The 23,088-nt window shown below is 40.5% G+C and overlaps 1 protein-coding gene across 2 annotated transcripts in view; it reads right to left on the bottom strand.

Annotated features, from left to right (window-relative positions):
- The window catches only part of ZFYVE9 (zinc finger FYVE-type containing 9), a 61,930-nt gene extending 41,945 nt beyond the window's left edge, over positions 1–19,985 (bottom strand). Inside the window, exons 1-2 of one of the 2 annotated variants that reach the window (XM_040611351.1) lie at positions 19,883–19,985; positions 2,483–2,587 (exon numbers count right to left, since the gene is read on the bottom strand). The gene's annotated coding sequence lies outside the window, so the exon portion shown is untranslated. Of the gene's footprint in view, positions 1–2,482; positions 2,588–18,626; positions 18,856–19,882 lie in introns of those variants that run through there. The other variant, XM_040611350.1, reaches the window with a different exon arrangement.
- Between the last annotated feature and the right edge of the window lie 3,103 nt (positions 19,986–23,088).

Raw genomic sequence — 23,088 nt, 5'->3', positions numbered from 1 at the left:
ATAAAAGAACACAACAACCCTCCCAAACTTCTCCATAAGTTTCTGTCCAAGGGCAAAACACTCTGCCAAACCCACAGAAGTCCTTATTGCCTTCTTCCTGACAGAAAAGAAGGATGAGAACTCATGTTCCTAACAGATACCCACAATGCTTCTTGACCAATACATTGTCAGCAACTTGTATTTTTGCCATTTGAAGAACTAATACCTCAACTCTGCACAGACAGCAACTCAAGATCAAAACAGAAACACAAAATGCTCTAACTTACAGCATGCTATAATAATAAGGTATGTTTTCCCCATGGTTTAAAATTTAATTTTGTTCTGAATATTCCTATGAAATATCCAACATAAATAAAAAGAAACATATTCCTTTACAGGTCTTTGGGAACTTTGATTGTAACTCACAGGTACCACTATAAAAGCTTTAGAATTATTCTAGTCCCAAACTTCCTTCTAGTATAAAGGTTGAAATTACATTTTTAAAGGATCCTTGTTAGTCATGAAACTCTTTAGTATTGCTCAACTATTCTAAGCCATGGCATGCAGAGAAGCTGACGAGCAAACACACAACTTCTCTGGAAAAATGAGAATAAAAATAAGAGCAAATCAGGAAGAAATTTCAATGGCAATTCCAGTTGTATGCTGCCAAAAAGAAGACAATTTCTAAAGCAGTATATATATTAGGATGAACAATCTAAAGAGGATATTGTGGCAGTGCAAGGAAAAGGAGATGTGAATCACCAGTGAGTGAAAAGCATAAGATTTTTTTTCAAAAATGCAGTCCTCCATGCAAAGATTTGGCAGAAAAGACTAATTTTAGGGGGGACAAAATAATTAAATAGCAAAATTATTATTTGTTTTAATTCTGTATCCAAACCCAAAAAGAATACAATGGCTACCATCCACTGGTACAGGAAGTCCAGAACCCAAGATCACTTGTTACCTATTGCAGAGTCATCTTCTGTGTTTCATGGCAAAAAGCCAATAAAAATATGCTGCCTGTCAATCGGATTATCTTCAAGCTCCTGTTGGATCCCAAATCACACATAATTCAGAAACTCTGTGGTTTACTTATCAATTTCTTCTACAACAACATGGACTTACCAATATCTTCATCTCTAAAACATAAGAACTTACTTTTTACCAAGCTTACATGCTCTTTTCTCCCCTAACATCTAAACATAAAGGTGCATGTACCAGAATGTCTGTGTCATACGTATCCAGAATTACTATCCTAGTCATCGTAGTATTTAGACATAAGACAAACTTTAACTGATTAGTGAGGATGGAAGGAGACAGAAGTAGAGGACAGAAAATCCTTCCTTAAAATTAGATGATAGTCTGAACCTTGGATACTGCCTCTCAAGACAGCTTAGATATCCCACGTGCCAGCTTCCTCTTGGGAAATGAACTGTACAAAGAGATAGGCCTTGCATTATACCTGCAAAGCAGCAAGCCTCTTACTTGTTTTGGTCTCTACGATAAGGAATTATGTAACCCATGATCTTCTGCACTGCACATCCTAAATTAACCTCAAGATTTTTTCACCACTGGAACCGACAGTCTTAAGTCTTTCAAATATCCGTGACTCAAAGGGTAGATGACCAGCACACAATCACATTAAAATGCTATAATAAAAAATGTACCAAAGGAAATAATACCAGCATACAACTAGCCTCATAGGAAATGCCTAAAAAACCAGAGAGTATGTAAAGAACCAGAATATAAGATTTCAGGACTTTATATCGTGCTGTCCCATGTAGACTACACTTTCAATATGAACCTGAACATATGCATTTCAGTAAACTCTTACTAAACAAAATACTCAAGTAGTTTATTATAGTCCTCACCAAAAATATATATGAAAGCCTCCTAAGATGAAAGTCACAAGGGGCACAATCAAACTGAAACCAAACATTGCTCATTCATCCTGATAATAATCAGATGTCCAGAATATGTCATTTTCCCATAGCATGACAAAATTTAATTACATATCAACTGGACAAATTAATTTATCAGATCTAGCGCTTTTGAGGACTTGCTTCAACTCTGCGAAACAATGGTCAAGTCCACATACACTGTTCCAGCTCCCTTTGATGATCTTTGTATTATTTGCCCCTGGGCGGAAGGAGTCAAGCAACTTTGCTGTAATGAACAGCTTGTTCAGAGTTCAGCCATAGCTGTGTTTTTAACTGCTGAGCTCTGCCTACAGCACAGACTGAGGAAGAAAGACTTTGCCTGCTTCTACACTCCCCCAAACAAAATAAGACACATCTTTGCTCTAAAACAAGGCAATTACTCTCAATAAAAACCAAAACAACAAAATGCTAAAAATCCTCCATCATCTTCTATATATATCTCTATACACTTCTATATAGAGGTATATGAATATAAATATATATCCATAAGCATCCATAAAATACATGCATTACAAGTATATACCCCTGAATCATTATATTCTAAAACAGAACTTGTCTCTTACCTTTTCCTTTTATACATATGTTAAGAAACGAATGACCCTGTGCCTACTCATGATGACTGCAGCACAACCAGCCAGTTCTGCTGAATCAGTGTGTTCTACTTGATCCTAGAAAGAAAAAATAAACATGTATTTTATGATTGGTAATTCTGCCACAAAGCATGTTTTTTCAACGTACGACTGCAGCTAGCACAGGCACATTTGGCAAATGCTGCAAGCCTTCAAATTATTTGGGTAACACTTAGAGCTTTAAATTCAGGGGTCTATGCACTATGCCACTATTGCACTCCAATATTCTCATGAAAAAAGCTGCTAATAAACCCCACACTGCTACCTACCTACTATTCTTCTTCATCTAACTGTAAACCCACAAAGTGATGCAGCAAATCCAAATGTCCTTGTATTTCTGATGACCTTGACTGTATGCTTAATCTATAAAACGAGCCTCTGAAGTTAATTATATTACACTACAATTAAAGAGCTAGTAGCTTTGATACTCAACAAAAATTCATGGCCCTCTGAATTCTGTAAACTGTATTCATCAGCTTCCCACTGATCTTGTTACCACTATACAACTGGTTTTGTCTTCAAATTATTCCCCCTATAGTCTTAGGCTCCCTTCATTCCTAAAGGCATCTTCTCTCTCTTCAGAAGGAACTGTCTTGTTCTCCCAACAACAGCATTTCTACAGGTCAGGCGCTCATTTTCACAGGCTGCATCTTAACAGTCAACATAGCTTAGAAATCCACCAGAGTCATGAGCAAAAGAAAGAGACTAACTAGTTTATGACAAACAGTGCAACAAGAACAGGGAGTGAGAAAAGTTAAATTCATGTTTTAAGGTTTGCTGGTGCCAGTATTTGACCTGTTAGATAGCTGAAATATTTATTGGTGCTCTGATGAAGCAGCAGCATATGTTAGAAAAAAAAAAATCTTAAAACTCCAGCAAAATTATGAGCCAAAAAACCCCCACAACAACAACAAAAAAACATAAAACAAAAAATCAAAACACCAAACAGTTCTCCATGCATGAAAGCAATATGCAGTGTTATACTAAAATTTTCCCAGGGTTGTTTATTATTCTTTTCAGAAATAAGCTACAGTAATAATTCCAGGAAACTAATGAACTGGACAGTAGCACTCTTAGTAGTACTATTTCCAAAGTCAGAATAAAATCCCACAGCTTTGTATGCCAACAGAACTGTTCCTGTATTCAAGTAAGATACTTCTACCTCTATAAGCTAAGATAAGGTTTGGATATTTGGGAAATAGAAATTACTATATTACAAAGTTTTTCAGAGAGGCTTCATTTGCATGCAGAAATGGAGGTGAGGGAAACTTAATTCCACTGAAGGCATCAGAATGATAAGCTTTTTCAAAGGATGTGAAGTACACGTGGCAGTGGGGCAAGGTTATCTACACCACCACCACGTCCCCTCCTGGCCTGCAAGTGGAGGAAAATGATTCAGTTTTCATGACCCCTTTGAAAAGACAGATAAATCAATGACAATTCTGTTTGTGATTTATGATAAGGCCTGACAACTGCATCATGAACATCAAACACATTTCACATAAACCAGTCAGTCATACATTAACCACAAAGTTCAGTCTTTACTGATCAGAAATGGATCAGACCTAGCAACCTACAGCTGAAACGTGCTGTGCTGTTACCAGCGCTCTAGCCAACAAACCTTCTAGGTAAGTGTTCAGGGCAACAGTACAGCTTTATTATTCATTGTTTTTATTCTGATCCACCTTCCTTGTTCCATTCCTCCCAGGTAATAACTTTTTTGTCTGTTACCATTCAACACAGAGAACACAGATCCAATCAATCGCTACCAGTTTCTAAAGAAGGCTTTGAAGAGATATTACCTGGAGGTCCTAGAGCTTTCTGTTTACAGTTCAACATTTACTCTCGCAAAGACCAATGTAAAAATCAAAGCATGCTTAAAGATATGGAAGTAATATAATTAAACAAAAAGCAATTTTAGAAAGTAAATTATAAGGTTTGGGTTTCCTGAAAAAATTATCAGGTTCACAACAGAGTCAAATTCTTTTTCCAATAAGAAGCTAATGTAAGAGAACCATACTAAAATAAAAATCAGGTACAAAAAGAAAGCTACAAAGGAGACACAAAAATATTCACAATGAGCTATAACGTGGTGATTATTAGGTTTTCCACAAATCATACACACTGCTAAAAAAAGGTTCTGTCACACTTGAAAAAACACATACACTTCCACCTAAAAATTATGTGCCTACTGAGACCTAAGATCACTACAAATGAAGGCAGCCCAGTGACTCTGATGTTCCAGCTTGCCTGCTTTGAGCATTTCACAGTTTCTTATCTCTTCTGCTGATGGTTGGCTGAACTCTTCCGTCTCCTGCCCTACAGTGGTATCACTCAGGTGCTGCTTTGGTTATACCCTACGTGTATGGTTTCCCTCAGGAGCTCCAAGAGGGCGACTGCCAATTACTGCAAACGTAAAACAGAAATTGAAGAGAAATTTGACACGCAGAGACGTGCCCAGAATAAAGAGAGGATGAAGAACAGAAGAAAAGAGCTCTAAAAATATAAAATTAGAAATATCTTCCACTAAAAAGAATGTAAAAATGTTTACAACATCAAATGGAAGTAATCTGAACTAGCACAAACTGGAATAGCCTATAATAAAAGGAAAGAGACTGAAAAAGAAGCAATTTTGATACTATGTTAAAAAAATGTGGAAAAAGCTCAAAGCATAAAGAGATGTTAAAAAATGCTTCCATCTACTGGCAAGGATCCAGCTCTTAACTACACTACAGATACTCTATAATGTGCTACCAGCGAGATGTCTTTGAGTAGGCAGGAATACATTTGCAGCCATTTTAAGGCACTTTATTATTGCTAGATTAGTTGAACTAGGCATTATCTTCAATGCAAACCCAGATTTCACTGCTGGTATCTTAACTTCCTAGCTTGTCTACACTCTGGAACTATCAGATGGGAGATTCAGAGAGACTACAGACAGGGGATGTATTCGGGTCCCAACTTGGCAAGAATAAAAACTACAACAAAAAATACTATAGCAGGGCGTTACAGTAACAGGAAGCAGTATACTTAAACAAGAAGGGAAACAGGTAGAAAATTTCAGGACACACATCAGTTATACAATATGAATTATCTTATCTGATCAGCTAAATATTCACAAGGGAGAAAAGTGGGGTTTCTTCACTCAAGTAATTAAATGCTTGGAATAATGGTAATTTACCAGGCGCCCAAGAATTCTGTCACTTCTTAATGGCTCCTCCTTGGCGAATCAAATTAAGCGGCAACTTTCAGTCAAGTTTCACACTAACAGGCGTTTGTATTATTTTTTAAGAATTAATGTAAGTAAAAAGACTAAATCCTGCACTGGCACAATCCTTCCACAAAGGCAGTCCTCCAGACCTCTCAGGACACACTTTAACAGCAGCACCTGCAATCTACATGGACAGAGTATGTCCATACTGACTGAATGAAAGCAGGCTTCACTCTCCATTCCTGAGCACTCCATTGACTCTCAAACAGCTATTCATTCTGTCCAAAGACAAAGTATGCAGCTCTTTCTACCTAGTGTGTGCTAAATAAAAAGAAGGGCAGGCATTATAAAATTTTGTGACACAGCAGTAGCAATGTCTGTGTCACACACTTGAAAATGCCTGCAACAGCAAGGACTTTGGATTAGGCCCCAAATTAAACCTGTTAACGTGAATTGCTCTATTAATGAATTAAACTAGCAGCCATGCAATGCAACCAGAAAAAAAAAAGTATTTTAAAATTCTAATCTATTAGAAACTCAAATAATAATGTATTTTTCAAAAATACCTTGTCTAGGAAACAGTTCAGGATTAGAAAATCCCATTAAAACTCACCATAAATCCATTTAGTATACAAAATACTATAAACAGCAGCAAGAGATTAAATGTAACAAATATAAACAAGGTACAGCCGCTGCTAATCCTTTTCCTACACCAAAAGGTCAAGATGACCAAGTATCCTTCAGTTTTATTTCCCATAATTTGCTGATGTTCCTACTACTCATCAATGTAAATTAACCAAAGAGTAGACTGGGGCATGGCAGGCTATTTCTGTGTAATACAACACTTTGTACCAGCTCACTACCCATGAATGCTGACAAAAGATGAACTATTTCAGTGTTGCATTGGTTTGTCTTTTTTTCCAATCAACTGAACAGAGATGGACAGTATCTAAAGCAGAAGACAGTCTCCTGAATTATTCTGCTCATATTTGCATCTTTCCCCTTGACTTTTCCCCATGCCATTTTAAAGCTATTATTTTCACTTTTGTCTCCAGCCAAGTTTCCATAAGGAGACATTCACACATGCCAGAGCAGTAGTAAAGCAGTGAAAAGAGCAGCAACTTCAAAGAAGCATCATAGAAAGTATCACAGTCAAAAGTAACAGGGAGACAAGAAAAATTATAGCAGTGTTATCAACCTTTGTCCTCCAGTAAATAAGAGCAAGCAGCCAAACTGAAAGGATACCTGCTTTGTAACAGTTTACAGTAGAAAATAAATTCCATTGCCTACCCTTTTCACTATTTCAAGGAGAAAGAAATTGATTTATTTCTTGACTCAAAACCCAGCCTTGCCAAAAAGCCGGTACTTCCCTCGGCACACTGCAGAGGCAGGACCCTCAGCACCTGGAGACGGGAACTATGTGTCCTTCTTACATAACTATTTTCGACTGCCTTGAAAAGTATCCATCCCCAGCTCTATGGAAGAACAAATAGATAGGTTTACACTGCAGTGCTGCCTTCCATGCAAGTTTTTCCAGAGGAACGCAGTTGGAAAAAGAGAAAATCCTTTCCTGAGCTTACTCAAATGCTCATAGAGCTCACTTCAAAATTTAGTGTTTTATAAATCTAATGTTTTGTAATACTTGCTTGATACAATTTCCAAGTTCAAAATATTGTAAACCACATTAAAAAAATGCACAGTGTATTAAATATAAATTTAATATGAAATCATGTTTCTGCATCTGTGCATGGATTCCATGTAATGTCACCAATGTAACAATGTGTTTTTTTAAAAAAATACCTTTAACATACCAAACTGAAACTGTTATATAACTTTGTTCAAATACAAACTGAAGTAAAACATATAGAATAAATGGGTTTATGAGATTACTTTTTATGTTTCTGTATTTAAGAAACAAGGGTTTGACTATTAGAAGTTAACGTTTAACAGATTTGAAGAATAAAATTGTTTGAAGTCACACACTATGTATCTCAGAGTGGATTAATCCTGTATTCTAATACTTCAGTAGAAGATTTTCTTCTTTCTAATGTAGGGTAGAAACAAGAATGAATCCCAGATATACTGATCATTGTTTCAGATGTTTTTTTAGATTTGGGAAATAAGGGAAAAACTGACTAAGGTCCTCTAGAATCACTAAATAATGCCTACAACTGCCAAGGAACTGTGCTTTTTATAAAACCCACGAGGGGCCAACACTTGCAGGTACGCAAAATCCGTACCTGACCATAAAGCCAGAATTGACACACAACCAGAACGGGACAGATGAAAAGGACAACGGGCAAAGAGGGAAACTGCTTTGCTACCATTTACTAGCCCATCAATTCTGTGTTGTACCCACTGGGGAAAGAAGCTGCTAGAAGTGATACAATTTATACACTCAGCTGCTCTTTAGAGAAAGGACAATCTGACAATCTGTACAGAAAAAAAGTCTGAAAGTCTACAGTCACTCTCTACTGAAGAGCAGTCAATCAGCTCCCAAAGCTGCCTTTATCAACACACATGGATACACCCTTCTTCCAACACTGCTGTGGTCATTTTTACTCATTTGATAGCTATGTAACATTACTGTGTTCTAAAATCTTCCACACACATATTTTAAACAAATACAATTATAGACAGCAAACAGTTACTATTTCTCAAATCCTGTTACGTAGAGCTGGATTACTGTGCATCCCTGAAAATAAATTCAGAGATCAATGATTTTTTTTCTTTCATATTCCCTTCAACCTGAAATTACCTCAAAGGAACTTTTAATTTCTATTTTGTGTTGACCTTTCTATTCATATCATGCCAAGATTAAACATATATATACACGTGCGCACATGCACGCGATACTAACACATTATAAAACATTGCTGTCTTGTCAAATGTAGCAAAGTTCACTCCCACATTTGTGATCATGATCTAATAACTACATTGCTGATGCTCACAGTGCATTACATCTCAAGTCATCTGTAACTAGTAACTCACTCAATACAACTCAATACATCCATGGCAACAGTGTGTACTGAAACTGCTATTTTTGAGTATGATTCTCATTTATGCTGAGGTCCATTAACATGCTTTTAACAGTGCTGAAGGGACTAAGCATAACCAACAGAAATGGTGAGTAACTTGCATTCAGATTCACTGTAAAGCTTTTTTTTATTTCATTGCTCCAGTGGTGCAATATACCAATCATGACTTTTACTTAAAATTTATGTAAGACTCAGAGAAGTTTTAATTATAAAACTAAGTGCCCATAGTTCTGTACCATTGTTGGCAGTCCCAGGAAATAAAGGCTTAACAGATTTAAAAAAAAACACCTAAAATTGAAATAATTCATTATTATTGAGTCAAAATATAGTTTTCAGAACTCTTACAAAGCTCTAGGAACACCAAATCCTCGTAAGCTCAGATGCATTTCTCAGATAGTCCAAAACTCAGAAATCTCTGCCACTTCTTTTGTCCACTGATATGGCAGTTGATTCTGCTCAGCCATGAATCCCTACTTCTGCTTTACAGCTCCTTCTAAGACTGTAGTATACGCACATTCCTTCGCCAATCACTTCTTCCTGCATCCTTTTTTTTTTCTCCCTACCCATGCTTCCTTCCTTCTCTGACCAACAAAAAAAAATAATGAAAAAAAAAAAGAGAGAAACCCGACACATTTCAACATCACTATTCAGATCTACTGATATAAACCAGTTGTAAATAACCCTATTAACCACATGATATCATTCCTCACTTCTAGGAATGGTGGGAACAAACCCAATAGCAATGGTGATGCATCCATTTCACAAACACAAATGAAAGTCTTTAGACAAAACAGCTATGGGGCAGGAGGAGTAGTGGCCAAAATAACAGTCAAATCATAAGGCAACACTGTAACTGTAAAGCTGCCTTCTATCCTCATTGTTATTTACTGTCAGCATGGCTCCTTCACAAATTCATTTAAACCCTTCGCCTTTTAGCTTGTGAAATAAAATTTTTGACATGTACCCACACTGGGTACTCAACATCCAGGATCAGCACAGCTACCTTCTTTCCTCAGGCATCTAAGTATTTCACACCTCTAGTTAAGACAAGTTTTATTAACTACAGAGGAGCTACTATTATACATTTCCTCAAAGTAGAAGGTACAACTGCATCTACAAGCCATCTGTACAGAAATAAAGGTTAATGGCAATAATAAGAAAAAAAATACTTTAAAAAGATAAAATATAACCACAAAGGGCATTATAGGAAAAGAATGAGGCAACAAAACCACTACATATACGTGTATCTATTGCCCAGGAGTCTCAAGAAGTTATTTCTAATTCTCATCATAATAAAACCCATGTTCATTCTACAGGAATATAGAAAAAAAAAAAAAATCTATGTACAAATTCCAACGATAGGTTAAAATGCATTTTACAGGTGACTTGTTAACTAAAACTAAGGTATATACAATACAGAAGCTATTAGGCCAGTATACTAATACAATTACTTGAAAGCACAAAAGTATGTAAGTAGACCGATGCTTAAAGTAATGACCTTTTAAAGCTGTATTTATAAAAGAAACAAGAACTGTGAAATACATGAAGTATACTGGAGTTTTATTCAGCCTTCATCATTTATACAAAAACACAGCATGAAATTCCCACAGCCAATTGCAATTTGATGTTTCAGTTAAGAGGCTGTTTCTATATATATTCTATTTAAAGCAATCTGTTAATAATATAACCTAAGAAGTGGGCTTTGCACATACTTCCAGCTTCACCAAATAAGAGCTCATTAAAATACTCACTTTGAATTAACCAATATAGCACTCACAATGTAACTTTGTAACATCATGACAACCAATATGCTCTGCTAATCCATCAAACAGAAGCAGTAGCCGTGTTCTGAAGTATAAACCCCCAAAAGGGTGTAAATCAGATACCTGTGCCTCCCCCTCTAAAACACCCCTCAGAAGCAAGCAATAGCATGTGTTTCTACAGGATTGTAGGACACGCAATTTCAAAAAGGCTGCCAGATAAATGAAAAAAAAAAAAATAGGCAAAAAGGGAACATTCCTCTTATGCAATCCCAATTCATACTAAATGTTCATTTATCTGTATTACAGTGCAGATAGGAAATAAAAAAAGTTATATTGACATGATTGGTTTGTTGAGTATATTTTAATCATTTAACTTTTGTGTCTCCTCTACCCTACCAAGAAAACTCTGTATTCACAGTCTCAGTAACACAAATAAGAAGAGGACTTGTGCACTGGTAAATGTTCAGTTACTATCACTATTCAAGTGTTGTATCTTAAATCTAATTTCCTACAGAAATGAAGATTATGGGATCACATTGTTCACTTACTATTCTTTATGCTCATCTTTAAAAAAAAAAAGTTCCTGAAAATTAGTATCTGCACAGTAAAACCAAATCCAAATGACTGTCTTCTGAGGGAAAAGCAAGCTGCTATATGTATTTTTGGCAGCAATCTGCTGGGCAATCAATACCCACACAGCTCTGGAAAAAAGAGAGAATTATGGTGTTATGTGAGAAAGCTGGGGTTACTGCAGAGGGGGAAGGAAGGGAAGAGGCACTAAGGAGCAAGAAGTATTTAAGTCTACACAAAAAAAAAGTTTCTTTCATTCCACTGATGGTAGAACAATATGCTTACCAATAAGGTATCTCAAAGGACTTTGGTACATGTAACATCAGATTCTGTTCACACTACAAAACTCATTCAAACACATCTTCTAATTCAAAACAAAACACAGTTATCTTCATCTTCAGATCTTGTAAGACTTTCCCCACTACTTACAAAATCGTTCACAAATTCTAAGGAAGTATGGGTGGAAAATAAATCCAAGCCATCAGAAATTAATCTGGATTTAGATTCCCACTGTTTGAACTAGAATGATGGGAGCTCCTTTATCACTGGACCAGCGCACTGCACTGACTCAATCCAAGAATTACTCTGCTCTTTTAAACATCAGCTTAACCAAGCCCAGTTCTCAGTCCTCGGTCTTGCATGACATCAGGCAACATGCTCCTTGGATCTGTGATGTCCTAAAAAGACAGGTAAGCATTATCCCTATTCAACAGTTAGTAGAAGTGACACACACGGAGATCCAAGATACATGCTCTTCTCTTTCATAGCATGCTTATTTAAGAAATCACCAGCACCAGATAGCCACCCCTTTTCCACAATACATTACTGAGTCCCACTTGCCTTTCCTTCTCTACAACACCTGCAGAAAAAGCAAATGCTACCTTTTCAGTCACTGCACTGCCCTAGCTAGTGCAGAAACAAAACTAATTTGATTTTGTTTGAATTGATATGCAAAGCTGAGAGCTGCAGAACTTGAAGACGGAATACAAATTTAATTCTGCCTGGCGTCTTCAGCAGATGAGTGGGGCAGGGATTACCCATGTCACCCACACACAGATCACCAAAGTCTACCTCAGAGATACTGGATGTGCAGCACACCCAAGATGAGAATGAGGGCTGAGCACAACACAGATCAGAGGAATCTAGATCACCAGAAACCGGGCCCCATATTTTACTGCTTATGACACCATTCTTGAAACTTTCTCCTAAAATCCAACAATTAAAAAAAATGGGGGAGGAATCAAAGCTGCTGAAGAAGAAAAGGAAACAGATGACAGAACAGTTTCATTGTCTGTATTAAAAGAAATATAAGAAAAATACAGTAAATAATAACTAAGAAACAAAAAAAATCACAGATCTGAAAATACCTGTAATTTTTGTCCTATAGTATCTCCCAAACTTCCAATAATCTGACTGGCCAACAGATCAAGCAATAAACTTTATGCATATTCACATGATTTGCCAATTCTTCTTAAACATATAACAACTATATACACGATAAATTCAGTTTCAAATGGCTTGGCCTTTATGTTAGTGATCCTAAATCAACTTTCTAGATCACACTTGGAGTACTAACAGGTAAGTCAACATGTACACTGAGTTCAAAGCAGAGTTTTGACACTACAAAACTGGATCTGGAAATAGAAAAGCTCCTCTAATAGTCAGCGACATTCACAGATAAAGAAGCTATTATGCGATTTAGAAAGCTCTTTGATCTGCTTCATACACTGAACATTACCAACTCCTTTTAAGTTCATCATACTACTTTTTTTTAAAAAAGTACCCATTCATGTTCCTCCATTGATCCTCTTCTATGAATTTTTTAATGCATTTCACCCATATTACTTCCCCAAGCAAAATATTAAACTTAGACTGAAATATAAATGTTGTAGTCAGAGCACGTGTATAAAGAATTTTATTTATTATTATTTATAGAAAAGGGCTTCAGTATATCATATAAGTAAACAAAAACCTTCCTATTATAGTAATTTTTAAAATTGCAAGAATCCAGAAGTAAGGCTGGTAAGTGTTACTAGGACAGCTACGGCACTTCCATAATTGATAGAGCACACATGAATTTCTGACATAAGTATGGCCTAATTTCAAATTATCACCTGATAGGAAATGACTTCTGTGTTCTTTGTGTGCTGGGAAGAGGGAAGGACAGGTTCCTCCCAGCTACCACTTCACTAAGGGGAAAAAAATAATTAAAAAAAAAAGGGCACTGAAGTAAAGACATATACTAACTATTTTGCCTTTTTATGCAGGCCCACAACTGCTCTTTGGCCAAACTGAAGTACAAGAAGTCAGTAAGGGTCACAATGAAACATTACCAGTAAGTATAGTCATAATTTGGTAGATAACATTTCTTTTCTAACTCTTAACTGGACTCAACACAAGCAAAGGTTCAAAATATTTCCCACATCTCTGATCATGCCTAATTCCTCTGTCACTAATGAAGAATAGCTGGGGAACAGTCCTAAAACAGTTGCTAAACCAAATCCTACAATAGACAATAGCAGAAAAAGAGTTCCACCTTTGCCTACATTAGTGCTTTTTTCTAGCTACTCTGAATATCAGTTCAGCTCAAGCCAGGCCAAAAAACAGGAAGATGCTAGCAAAGACACATTACTGCATTATTTTATATACAAAGCCATACCCTAAACCAGGGTTCAGCATCAGCATCTAAAGTATCAGTTGATGCCTCAAGCCTCCACTAGAAGGCTTTCCACCTTTATTACAATGTTGGAACCAAACCAGTAACAGAAATCCAACAGAACAATTTTAAGAAAACTTATTAACTGTTAATACCATTTCCAGTTGTAAAGTCCTACTCAATGTCCTTATGCAATTAATCTCTTTTTAAAAATTCATCAATCTCCCTATTGTTATTAAAAGGAGGGGGGAGAAGTATAGAAAACGGAAGCAAAATATACACTAGTAGCACTGCAATACAACTCCTGACAGAAAAACCTAGGCAATCCTAGCAGAGCATACCAGAATGCTCCTGGACCTTCAGTGAAGACTCTTGCCTTAAAGAACTGATATTACGGTGACCCCACCAACTCATAAGGTAGAGTTGAAGCTTCAGTTGCCATTAATATATCAGAGATCTAAGTAACATTAACAAATATGACAAACAAGACAAAGATATTCTATATACAACGTAGAGACTGAAGAAAGAAGGTACAGCCATTAGCATTATCTGCAAATAATTCAGTATGAAGGTTTGCTAAATTGCTAAACAAAAAAAACCCAACAACGCAAGCTGAAATCCAACACTGAAGCCCATGTTTTCATTTGCCCAACATACAGTGGACACTGGGGGAAAAGTATGTGAAACATTTAATATATGGACACCAAACCCTCAAAACATAACATATGGTCAGACTGCCACATACTGACATTTCCAAATCATCAAGTTTTACATGGAAGCAAAACAACATTAAAGTTTCTTTAAGCTCTCTCCTCACTGGCCTTCATAACTAAGACAACCATTGCCTTAGTTTATACATGGACTGAAGACATCACTCAGGTTATTCAGAGCTCCACACTTTACAAAACACTGAAAATCCACAGATTGTGACTCCACACCTGTTTTTCACATACTTTCATCATCTTTCTTCTTTCTCCTCCCTGCCCCCCCCCCCCCCCCCCCCTTTTTTTTTTTGTTACTGTAACAGAACTATGCCTGTGTAAAATTCAACTGACTGGACTTGCTTCTTTAAGTCAACTCCTACTCAAGCAGATCAGGATGAAAGAATACGAAGGGAACAATTTACCTAGTGTCGTTACCCATATGTTCCTGGCCATGCACTGTTTGTCTTTAACCTATATTTTTAAATTAGTTAGATTTCTCTAGTAATAACCTTTAAAATAGTTTAAGTGATCCTTTACAGATCTCTTCTACCATTCACCTTCACCCTATACGATGCTGATGTACTAGTTGGAGAGCTGTTATTTCTGAAAAACAGGTATTAGTGTTACACATTTCTACTTATCTCTTCTAGCAGTACAACAGTCATATAACTACTGTTGTAATACTCCAGTAATAAATGATACTGGAAAGATTCAGTGAAAGAGTACATATAAATTCACCTTAAAAGTATTTTCCCTATTTCACCTGCCTGCTATGGCAATCTGAATAGTAGCTTTCCTAAATATTCCTAACTCTACGTGTATACAGTGCAAAAGGGAGAAATCATTATAAAGCACATTCAGGAAACAAATATCTGACAAAGACCAAAGTACTGAGTGCACTATTCCATTAATCCCAATTAAAAGGTCCTGGGACCTGCAACATCTTGTAATTTTCTCTAGAAAATAACATTTAAAGGAATGACATAGTTTAATACCCTAGGTATGACACTCACATTCATTCCTTCCCATAAACACTAGCTGAGGATTACACTCATTAAAATTTAACAGGGCACCTTAAAATCTTCAAATGTTCATTGTTTAAAAAGAATCTTAACAGCTAGATTTTTTAAAAAAAAATGATGTTACGCTTTAGTTGCAATTAAGTGAAACCCAGTCAACCAAACAATAAGTAGGAAAGTACTTTGTCTGTAAAAATAGAATAATTTACATCTATAAAATAAATAATGGTTGTTATTTATATATTAATTATATATATTATTTACATGTAATATCTATAGTATGTATTATATTACTTGCATCATGCTGATTTTTCAGTGTGCTATTCTTTTGATAACTGTATATAGTGTTTTGCTCTAGTCACTAGCCAAATTTGTACGAATATGTATCCAAAGTTCTAATTTAAGTAGAAACTACTGTGTCAATGAAGGATCCTTGAAGTATCTTTTAAAACTTCCTATCCATTTACATTAATTGATGTATTTTTCCCAGTGTTGCAAGATGTAGCCAACACAGAAGTAAAAGCTGTTTCTATCACCTAAACCTCAGTACTTTCTCTTACTTTCAGCCATTTACTCTTGATGATCTATTTCTCACCAATACAAAAAGCTTTGTAAATTTTTAAGTGCCATTGTACAGACATGTTTTTTAATGCTTCACATAAACAGGAGGGAAAACTGAGCATTTTAGTTTGCATTTCTGTTCATTTCAAAGTTCAAGTCTCATAAAGAATCACAAATAGAGCTCTAGAAGAGGCCACCTTTCAATTTCTTTAGAAACTTTAATCTCAATCACAGAAAAAATAAAAAAGACTAGCCTTCATATAAAACTTTCAAAGTAGTCTACGAATATACTGCTGTCTTCTAACAATGTTCTGGAAAAGATCTCCAATTAATCAGCACACAGACTAACCATGCACTGGAACTATTATCCCTCATCTGATTTTCTGTCAAGGAACTCACTTTTATTTGGAAGATTCTCAGCTTAGTGCATCAAAAGATTTTCCCGACCAACAAAACATGAATACACCACTTCTTCCCAAAATCTCTTTCTTTTTGGCCAGCTTTTATTCAAAAGCAAAACTCCACTCTAATCCTTTTGCAAAATAATTGCCAGGTAATTTTTTTTTAGACAGCCTGTAAACCTGAAAACTAGCAAGCTATTTTCTGCTAAAGTTGGCACAGCTAGTGGACAGGCAACAACAGACATTAAAAGCTTATCATTCTTTGGCCACAAGTTTTAATACTGCATCTTTGTTCAGTCTCTACCTTTGTTCCCTGAGACAATCACAGTCAGACTTTATGCCAAACTAAAAAAAAACTGTATTTCAACTCAGTCTTAGCCCCGGGCCTCAGATCCTGAAATGTGCGTTTGAAAGTATTTAATCCCCAGCCTAATAACTGACTCAAAGCTAACACACAAAAATAACACCCAGTATCAGGGCTCAGCACTGCAGTTTTGGGGTGGTTTTCTTCCTTTTTCACACACTAAAAAAGGCATCATTAAGCAATAAGAATAGATCACAATGTGGTAACTTGTTATGTGTATATCAGGGCTTGAGATAGAGGGAGGCTTGTTTCAGGTTTTAGGCCCCTCTTCAGCTTCCATTTCTGATACCCCAAACCTCTGAAGAGATTTTTAATTTTGCCTCTCTTGGGTCAAGGAGACTGCTCTTCTTATTCTGTATTACATGCCATAACTTTATAAAAAGAAGCTCACTACTGGGTTCAGGAACTAACAAAGGATTTTGATGTCGTTTCTACTACTGAAGGTGTATGTAAAATCTGGATTTGTTCCATGTAATCAAAAACTATTTGCTAATAGAAGTTAATTACGATGTTTTAAAACGCTGCCTAGTCAGTAAAATGCTGTCCAAAGAAAATAAAAGCTTTTATTCAAGTAGAGTTCTTTTTTTGTTGTTTTTGTTGTTATTATTATTTTATTTGTTTATAAAGGGTTCCTTCCAGTTTTGGATTAAGCCTGGACCAAAACACTGAGGGCAGTGTTACTCAGAAATTCTAATCTGATACAACCATACTTAATAAAAAGATTGCTGGAATTCAGTCAACTTCTAATATTTGAACTGAATGAAAACAGGCATAAAAATTAAACTCCCTGAAAAACCTCTGTCACAAAATAATCAGCAATATCTAGTCTATAAATAAACAAAATAGTTAACACGAAAACATAAAGTCTATCAATTCCCATCTGCTACTTGTTTCTCAGTCTGGTTAACGAGATAAAAACGGTTCTCCAGCCACCCTCCATCATATGTACCTACTTAACCATAACGTTCATGAGCAAGTAACTAACCCACCTCTGCAGAAAGTCTGACATGCCAAGAGTGCCAGTTATTCTTAGCGCGAGACATGACCACTGTTTCACGTAATTAGAGATGTTATAAAACGCATCCCGCCCGCTCATCCCCTCCCCCTCCCCCACTACCACCATTGCAGGAGTGACTTGTTACACATCGCGATGAGCAAGTCGCATTCCCTGCCCGGGGAGAGCGCGGAGACCAGGCCATGGAAAGGGCACGAGATGCCGGCAGGGATCCTCCCCTGGCCGGGCCGGCAGCCGAGCCTGCCCGCTGGCTGCCCTGCGCACGGCGCGGCCCGGGAACTGCCCCGCCTGGCCCGACACCGGCGGCACACGGGGGGGCCGGGGGGAGCCCCGATGGCGGAGGGCGGCAGGAGCTCCCTCCCCTCCTCCAGGACCGCCGGCTGGGGAGAAAGGTGCCCCGGCCGCGCCGGGTGAGGGGGTCACCCAGTCCCGGGCACCCGGCGAGCGGCACCCGGGAACGGAGGGGAATGGCGGGGAGGGGGCTCGGAGGACCAGCGTCGCCGCCGGTGAGGGCTGAGGGGCGATCGCCGCCATCCCCCTCGGCGCCGAGACGCCTCTCCCCTTGGCGGCGTGCAGGGGGACAAGGGCGGGCGGGGTGAGGGGGCACCCGGGCCCTGGGCTGGGGCTGTGTGGCGATACGGCGGCTCCGCTGAGGCGCCGGAGCCCTCCGCGCCCGCCCGCCCGCGGGGCCTCGCTCCGGGCGGCGGGGGGCCTGGGAAGCGGGATACCCCGGCCTCCCGGGCCCGGGGGCGGAGGGCTGGGCGCCGCTCACTCACCTCGGGAGGCAGCAGGAGCCGCCGGGTCTGCATGGCGAGGGGGGATCCCCCGGGGCCGCGCTCCGCCGCCGCCGCCGTCCGCTCCCGGGCGGGCCCCGCAGACCCCGCGAGCGCTGGAGAGGCCGGCGCCCGCCCTCGCCGCCTGCCAGCCGGGCTCGCTCGCTGGCTCCGCGGCCAAGGCCGCCGCAGCTACCGGCTGCCAGCGCCCCCTGGCCGCCCCCAGCGGCAGCGCACGGCACTGCGGCACCGCCGGGGAGGCAGTGCGGAGCCTGCCGCACTCCCGCCCCGCGGCGCGGGGGGCCGGGCGGGCCGCGCCGCCACCTCCGGCCCGGCCGCCTACCGCCGGGCGTCACGGGCGGGGGAGCGGGAGGAGTCACCGGGCGCAGGGGCCGCACCGCACCGCGCCGCGGAGGGAGCCCGGCTCGCTCACCCCCCGCGGGGTCCCGCCGAGCCCGCCAGCCCCGCAGCCGGGGCCTCCCGCCCGCGCACGCACACACACCCCCGGGCGCGGAGGACGGCACCGGCGGGGCGCGGCAGACCAGCCGCAGGCAGAGGGGCTGCGTGAGGCGCGGCCCGCGGGCTCCCCGCGCCCCGCACGGCTGCGCCCTCGGCCGGGAGGCGCCCCCCCGCCGCCCGCTGCGGCTGCACCTACGCGTTGTAGGCAGAAGGATTCGCGGCGGGGAGCTGTTCCTGGTTTATTTCGCCATTTCGTACCGAGTGCCTTCAGAATCGGAGAGGGGCACGGGGAACGCCGGTGGGACACCCACAGCCGCCCGGCCGCGGCTGCCCTGAGGGGTGCGAGGGTGCGCAGGCACGGAGCCACCTGCTCAAAGACACGTTAGCTCTTCAGCAAAGCAGGATTCCTGGGGGGGGGGGGGGGGGGGGGTGTAAAAAAAATCCAAACCACGCTCGTTCCTCACAGAAACAGCCTCAGAACTGCGATGGCAAAGTGACAGGTTACGCCGAATCGTAACCACGCGCCCGCCGCCTCACCGGTTCGCTGTCTGAGGGGCGGCCGCGGCACCCATGCCGGGAGCAATCCCGGCTGGCTGCCGGCACCCGGGCACGCCAGGGAACGTCGCTGTCCCGCCAGTGACTTGCTCTTCGGTGGGGAGGGGGCGGCCAGCGCCGGGTACGGCGCAGCCCCTCGCCGCCGCCTCACGCCTCGCCCCGCCGGCGGCCTCACCCTTCCCGCGCTCCGCCTCGCCTCAGGAGCCCGCGCCTCGGGAGCGCGCGAGCGCCTCAGCACGACCCACCTTGGCTGCCCCCGGGGACACGCTCGCCCCCGCCGGGGGAAGGGGCAAGGGCCGCCGGCTCCAGCCGGTGCTCCGGCCTCGCCGCGGTGCGCCATGCCGCCCCGGTGAGGGGGAAAGGCTGGTGAGGTGCCGCGCTCGCAGCGGCGCTGCTGTTCCCGCCCCTCGGGCCTTTGCACCCGCAGCTGTGGCCCTGCAGCGGGTCAGGCTTCCCCGCTAGTGTGGCGGCGAGCGCGGCGTGCCGAGCCCCGGCGGTGAGTCCAGGCCTTCTCCCGCCCAGCGTCAGCCCTTCCCAGGTGAAATGAAAGGGAAGCGCTTCACGCTTATTCATCGATTCTGGTAGAACTGTGTGCTTGTCAAGTGGAAAATACAAGACACTCCCAATCAGATGAGTCATCAATCCATGGGCAAAGAGCTGAGGAGATAAAAAACGCTAATCCATCATAGCCGGTAGTAGCATGGTAATGGATATGGAATTTATTTTCTCCCATGAAGCGTTCCCGGTTAAGCCTGACTTTCTGTTTCTTTAGCAATTAGTGGTGTCGTGCTGGTCGAGCACAGAGGGGGAGTTCAGGTTGGTCCAAGACGCAACTACTGTCCTCAATACAATTCTTGTGAAACACCTCAGACTGCTAAACACACAATGTGCCTGACAAACAAAAAAGGAAATAAATTAAAGGGTGAGCAAGATAACACTTCATACCCTATGGCCAAATGCCTTGCAGAGGCATATCGCTACCATAATTTTGTTCTACTTTAATCCCTCTGCACACAGCCATTCATTGGAATGTTTTCTTACCAAACACTGGAGAGTTTTTGCCTGAAGGATATCATAATTGGCTGTTTTGCAAGAAGGGCATCTCATGAAAGCATGCAAAAACCGAGTTAGCAGCAATGGGAAACATCCCTATGAGTTAGAGTGATGGGACATGGTCTCATGCCCCGTCCCTTCTCAGTACCTGCATGTATTTGGGATGCCGCATGACTTGTTCCCTAAGTATCTAAGAATATCCCTAAGAAGATGTATCTAGAGAAGCAGGAACTCAGCAAAACTCAGGTTGCTGCACCAGGCAGTTGTGGTGCCAGACACCTGTGCTTAAGGCAGGGAGATTGCCCACCCCGTGTTCTCAGTGTGCTCCCTCTGCTAGTGTCCAAACAGGAAATGTACGGATGGTCAGAAACTATATAGAAACCAATCAATAATTTTGATTCCAAGCCCCAGCAATGCTGTAAGACACAGACTATGGCTTTCCACTTGCCATATTCAGTGCAAGCGTCAGGAGTTACAAATTCTCCAAAAAATATCATCAGCTCTTCCATGTACATCAGCCTCACGTCAGTGAGCCTCTACAGGATCATGGTAAGAAATTGTGCCTCATAGTACGCCACATGATAGCACGGGCATTTGGTATTGAGTTTGCCACCTCTTTTCCCAATTTTTTCACCATCTTTCCCCAGGTCTTTATGAGAAGCTACCAAGGAAGAGTCATGAAGGAGAGCATGTAGGAGTTAAAGGCAATTGATACAGGGTTCAAAATGATGCAAGAGTAATCTATGAACAACAGAGTTAAGGACAAATAAGAGGATTTTTTAGCTACTTCAGGAAACTTGCAGAAACTTGGGGAAAAGGAAGCTTAGTAATGGCTTCAGTCTGTTTCTAGGTGGAAATAGCAGAACAGTTAACAATAATGTAGGAAAGGCAGAAAAGCTTGGTAACTATTTCGGGTCTTTATTTGGGGAAGAGCCAGATGAAATACAAAAATCATATGATGATGATGATGATGAAATACATTGTATTACAACAGGCACTGAGGAGGATGTTAAACAGAAGCTAATAAAGTTTGGCATCAGCAGGTCTAGGTAACTTGCATCCAAAAGTTTTAAAAGCATTGGCACAGAGTATCTTTAGACCATTAATGTTGATTTTCAATAAATCTTGGAACACTGTTAAAGTTCCAGTGGACTGGATGAAATGTTGTACCAATATTTTGAAAGGGTAAACAAGGTGACCAGGGTAATTACGACCTGCCAGCCTCACAAGAATTCTGGGTAATATAATGGGACATTATCTACTTTACTTGATTAAAAAAGAATTAAAGGATAGAAACACAATAAATGCAAATCAATATGGAAAATAAATCTTGCCAAAATAATTTGATTTTTTAATAGCAGTACAAGTTTAGTTGATCAAGGTAAGTAGGTCTGCAAAATATTTGTTTTGGTAACTTGCAGCATTTTAATTAAGAAGCCAGAATGATACAGACTCATCACAGCACATATTAAACTGTTCAGACTCTAGCTAACTGACAGTTACAAAATGGGGAAATGAGAAGTCATCATCAAGGAATGTGTTTCTGGGTCCTGTAGCAATTAGTTCTACATGATATTGTATTGATATTAATGGCTCTAAGGGAAGCATAAAATCATCACAAAGTTTGCAAGTGATGTAAGCAATAGGGAGCCATAAATAACAAGTCATGATGTAAAGTATTCCAGACAGCTCAATAAAAAGTAATATGCATTTCTGTACAGCCAAATGTGAAAACATGCACCGAAGAATTAAGACAGTGATTATAGGATGAGAGAATTTGTGCTCTAAGAAGTTAACGCTCAAAAACCTCGAGAGTCATCACATATAATGAGAAGAAAATGAGCAGGTGGTGTGGTGCTGTGGCCAACAAGCTGATGAAGTCCTTGTTTTTATAAAGAGGAGTATATAGAAAGATTTCCTTATTTATTTTTCTGGTACTAGTCCAACTGCTCCTGGTATCCAAATTCCCTAATTCCTAACAGAAGCTGAAAAAGATGATGGTTCAGAGAAGACCCATAAGAATGATTTAAACTGAAAGTGAAAATGTTCAATCTATTTCAGTGTCAAAAAAGAAGGTGCAGGAGTGACTCTATCACAGGTTTTAAGTACTTCTAAAATTCAGTGACTGTATGCTGAAGGCAGATGCATTCAGCTTCCTGATGAAGTCTTCTACCAGTGATGGTAATTAATCACTGAGACACTTTTGGGAGGAACAAGTTAGATTTCCCAGCACTGGAAGTGCCAAAATGAGGTGCTTTTAAAACCTCTATTTTAACACAAGCAGGAGTTCAGTGCTGTAAGTCTGTTACCCATGAAATACAACTATGTGACCACAGCTGTGGATTCTGGTTACTAGTCTATGCAGAAGTTGATTTCCTTGGGCAGTAAGAAGTAACAA

The sequence above is a fragment of the Falco naumanni genome, chromosome 11 (assembly GCF_017639655.2).
Source record: "Falco naumanni isolate bFalNau1 chromosome 11, bFalNau1.pat, whole genome shotgun sequence".
Taxonomy (NCBI): domain Eukaryota; kingdom Metazoa; phylum Chordata; class Aves; order Falconiformes; family Falconidae; genus Falco; species Falco naumanni.
Note: the sequence above shows the minus strand (reverse complement) of the source record. Positions and strands in the feature narration are given on the sequence as shown.